Source organism: Pteropus medius, unplaced genomic scaffold (assembly GCF_902729225.1).
Source record: "Pteropus medius unplaced genomic scaffold, Ma_sr-lr_union100, whole genome shotgun sequence".
NCBI lineage: Eukaryota > Metazoa > Chordata > Mammalia > Chiroptera > Pteropodidae > Pteropus > Pteropus medius.
In genome coordinates, this window is record NW_024355205.1 from 3,392,154 (window position 1) to 3,397,066 (window position 4,913).

The 4,913-nt window shown below is 38.7% G+C and overlaps 1 pseudogene; it reads right to left on the reverse strand.

Annotated features, from left to right (window-relative positions):
• Positions 1-1,091: 1,091 nt before the first annotated feature.
• On the reverse strand, positions 1,092-4,624 carry LOC120598756 (centromere protein L-like; annotated as a pseudogene).
• Positions 4,625-4,913: the final 289 nt, after the last annotated feature.

Here is a 4,913-nt window from a genome sequence, read left to right on the forward strand (position 1 = left end):
TTTGAAGTAATAAAAATATTCAGAATCCATGGAGGTAAATTCTACTTCATATATACAATTAGCAACACTCTGAGAAACAGAATTATTGCAAATTACTTAATTCCGTTTGGTCATGAACAACTTTTATTAGAGTTTGGTTTGTTTGGTAAATCCCAGTAGCCTTCAAGGACACTTGAGTGGACAATAATTAGCTTTCCTCTGAAACCTCGTTAGCAAGTCATAATGAAAGAAAGTCTCAGGCCAAATTCTTATATACACACAGACATTTATTTGATAAACATTTATTAACAAAGCAGGCTCAGAACAGTTAATCAATCAGTTCTCTAAATGTGATGAAGTCCCAGTTCTCTGTTCTTTTAGGTACTCCAAATACGTCCTATAAAAGGTTTGCTCATCAGACATAGCAATATTCCTGGGCAAGATTCAGAACACAGTAATGGACACTATCTCATTTCTTAAACCAGTTACCGGAAATAGGACCAACTAAGGCTTAAGTTAAGAAAATATCCCCAAAGAGAAGAGGCCCATGTTTGAGTGGATTCTTAGGCCCTGTTCATTCAGAGAAGGAGCACCTTTAAGCTCTAATTTACACATCTTAAATACCTTTAATTTCACCAATAAGAACTAATTAACAAGACACTACTTCCATTAATGAAACCTCATTGTTGATACCTAATATAAAAATTAGCAAAGCAATAGTAGTCGAATAAGGAAGTCTTATAAAAGATGTGTCTGATCTTTCTGATATAACTGTGTCTGGCCACCTCCTTACTAGGCATTCTTGATTAGCACTTGGGGTTGACCTAAGCTAAAGTAACAAACACAGAATATCACACTCTTTTTACTCAACTGTTTCTAGGTAACTTGCAGGCATAATAACAAAACTGGAAATTAATGTTTTATAAATGGAACTTTTTTGAAAAAATACTTTGCATTATTTTGCAAAGTAAAGAATTACCCTATCCCCATATTTATCATTTAAATGATTTTTAAATGTTTTTTTTATTATTTTAAAGGTGAATATTTAATTCAACACTGCAATAAGAATTGAACAATATTAAAAACAGGAACATATTAGCAGTTTAAAATGTGTATTAATTTTTAATTTCTTTTGGAGGGGATTTTTTAAATTCTAGTTCTCTACAGCAAAATGATGCTAGGAAAATATCTTTAGAGGACAGAAATTCTCTCTGAATGCAAGTGTAGAATGGTTTAAACAAATTAAAGGTTTTAAATACCTGAATCAGATATTAGCAATATCTTATTTGAATCCTAAAATTTGATATAATAAACATTATATATTTTTTTTTTTTTAGAAAAATGGCCACCAATTAAACAACTCAGCATTCTCTAAAGACTGGCATCCCAGATCATCCTGACTATTACACAAGCACCTAGCAATGGTTCATCTACTACCATCTTCTTTATTCTAGATCTTTCTTGGTTTCCATCTGGGCAACTCCAAAGTGACCATGAGGAAAATAGATACAGAGGTGGATGCCCATTTTTTCTGCAGTTCCTCAGCATAACAATGAGGCAGATAATCAAGAGAAATAGGTATATAATCCATACCTTATAGTAACCCACAAGGCCACATTCGATTTGAAAAATTGCCAGTTCTTTCAAATATTCCAACACCCAATAAAATATTCATGACATGAAATCTTTATTTTTCCATTAGTAAGTGCCGAAGCTACAGATTTTGAAACACAAACCAATATTATGGCTGATAAATGAATTTTGAAATGCCTATGGAAATGTGAATAAAGGCAGTCCGTGAATAAGTCAACTTTCTCCTGGGTAACTTCCCCAGGTGTTTTGTGGACACTGTCCCATAAAGTTTTTGCATCCTTTGAATGTATGGCATAAGAAATATCCAGACATCAAGAGCTAAGGGGTACAGACCATAGAAATTCAGTAATAGCCATATAATGGCCCATTTGCATGCAATACACACAGCAGCCATCCAGGGAAGATTAGATGTATCAACAGGTAAGGGACTGAAATAACAGTCACAAGTTTTCTGAAGCCAAGTTCCAATTATGGCTGTATTAGTCTCTGTTCCACTTGCAAGTAATAAGGGTAGACAGGTGAAATCTTCTGAAATAATCTCTAGAAGACTGTCTCCAAATATACAGGAGAACCAACCATTCTACAACACTTTACCTTCTCTGTTCTCAGATGGCAACTGAGATTGTGATAGAATTTAGACAAGAAATGCTTCAGGGTCTCTTTGTGTTCCTTTTATTCCGAGGAGAGTAGAGAAAATCACTTTGATGTTGAAGTCTTCCACAGCAAGTCCCACTTCCACAGCAAGTCCTTTTTGCTTTTCAGCAGCAATAAATGCACTCAGAAGTTTGGAATACCCTTTGATATTAGTATAGGAGAATGTATATAGGGGAGTTAAACTATATAACGTCCACTGTTTATGCAGAAGAAATGCAAACTTTTTGAAGATCAGCTTCTTCTGGCAACTGTGGACAACTGAGCAATTTTTCTTCAAGCCAGAATCTGTACAAATGAAATCTGCTTCCTGACTGATTCTAATGGTTTCTACAGAGGGGTGGTACCTACAAAGACGTCTTGAACCCCTGAGGAAGCACTTGGTCTGGTAGTCGATTCCAGTGCATCATAAGTATCCATGCTCAATAAAATGCTGTGATGACGCTATCTCTCATTCCAATTTAAAAATCGTTCTTCAAGTCTGAATTCAAAACTACAGTGAGACCAAAATTCTCTGAAGAAAAAAAGTTGCCCAAGTAGCAGCTGAGAGAGAGAGACTGGAGGAACAGCTGGCCCTCCTAAATTCCCTCGTGCTCTGCAACAAGCGGGTTCACCAAGGACACACACCTGCACAGTAAGGCGACCTCCACTCTCAGACGCCAGGTGAGCCTTGCATCTTGACCACGGAAGGGGCATTTCCGACCCTGCCACCCATCTCTATGACCCTCACTCCTGCAGAGTCAGCTTCTGCCTGTGGAGGGTAAGGGCAAAGGACAGTGTGTCCCAACTCGCCCTCTCTACCTGAGCCCTACAGGTCCAAGGCCAGCTGCAAAATCTCGCCCTTGAGAAGCAGCACTTTATTCCTCCACCGCTGTAGTTCAAAATCATTCCCTGACTTGCTCTGCTGACTCACTCAGTGAAGTAACTAAGGCTGTCATTTTAACTGAGGGCACTGTCCAGTGACTTAGCCATTATTGTCATTTTCCTAAGCACAGGGCGGTTGCTCTACAGCTATGACTTAATTCATAGTGTTTCTAGCAGTATTTCACATTTTAAAAGCAAGCTGCACTATTAGGGCTACAGTCTGTGCTAAAGAATGAGTCTCTAATATTGGAATTCAGTAACAATTGCCTGGTCTGGGGAAGCTCTTTTTTAAGGAAGATCCTTAAGTCAATCATGTGGCTATCACATATTCCTCATAAGCCAGAAGACTAAGTTTGTCACTTGCTTGAAATTTTTAGAGAAGAGAAGATCCCCCCATATCTAGGCAGGAGTATCTCGAAAGGGATAGTGTTGAATTCTGCCCCTGTTTCTGTAAAGACCACAGATTTTCTCTAAAAAGAAGGAGAGGGTCTATTTTAATACCTGTAGGATCAGAATCCAAGTTGGAGGACATTGGTTATCCCAAAGACTTCCATTTCCATTAGTCTAGGTGCAAGCCTTCTTGGTTACCCTGAGCTCACGGCACGTTTTCTGGGAGGGCATCTGAGGATCACTAAGGGATCACTTTGGGATGGAAGACCCTCCCCCTATGCTACCTCTTACCTGAAAAGTACCTAAAGACTCAAAGTCAAGAGTCCCATCTACCTTCCCTCATCTAGCCCTTTCCCATTTGCTGCCCCCCCCAAACACAGGAACAGAAGCAAATCTAGGCCTAGACCCTTCTGTTACATCTCTAGCCTTACCCAATTATCTTGTCTGACTTTTAACAGTCTGACCTTTGCCATTCTTGCTCTCCTATGGCATTTTCCCCACCTATACCCACGATCTTGCTGGCCTATTCAAGTCTTGGCTTGAATAGATTTGAGCGCCTCTAGATCCAACTTGTGCTTCTTGACAAGTCTGAGTTCACTTCAGTGCTGCAGGAGGAGCAGGGTTCTCCCCAGCTCAGGTTGCCCAATCTTCTAAGCCAGGTCTGCCAATTCCTCACCACAGACTTACATACCAAAGAAGGAATGTATGTTTATACGCTATCCTAGAAACCAATGATGATGGTGCAGAAGTTTCTAAAGTAATCATGTCTTTTTTAAAAAACCTGAGTCTGCATTAATTTCATTTTCAATGTAATCCATAAACAAATCCTGGACCCTGTATTTCCTATCTACCTTCTATTTTTATTTTCCCTTGCTTCCTTGTTCAAGTTTTAATGGCTCAGCTAAAGTTGAGACCATATTTGCTACTCCTGTTTGTTTAAACACTTAGGTTCTGTGAAAATATTTGCCTCCCAAATTCTCAATGATAGACAGATGTCCTAGCTCATTGCTGTTGTTTTTTAAGTATTTTGGCAGGAAGAGAATTGGCTGCATATTTCAAATAATCCCTTTTCTACTAAAAAGTTCTTGTATCACCACATATAAGCACTCATAATGTGTACTTACAGAGTGGAGCCCCCAGGACTCCCCTACCCCCGCAAAAAAAAAAAGGCAACTCCTCATTCTCTCAAAGCCTACTAATTAGCTCAGTGACCTGAGGCTTGACCTCTCCAGGCCTTGGTTTCCTCAGTTGTAAATGAAGGAATTGTTTGATATCCAAGATTTCTTCCAGCCATGACCTTCTACAATTCTATCAAAACAGGTCAAAGCAAAGGAAACTATATTTTTACTCTGAGCACAGGGATTTTCAGGAGAATATTACAAATCTGCAAATAGAGTTTAAGATGTCATCAATCTCCCTTTGCTAACAAAACGCAT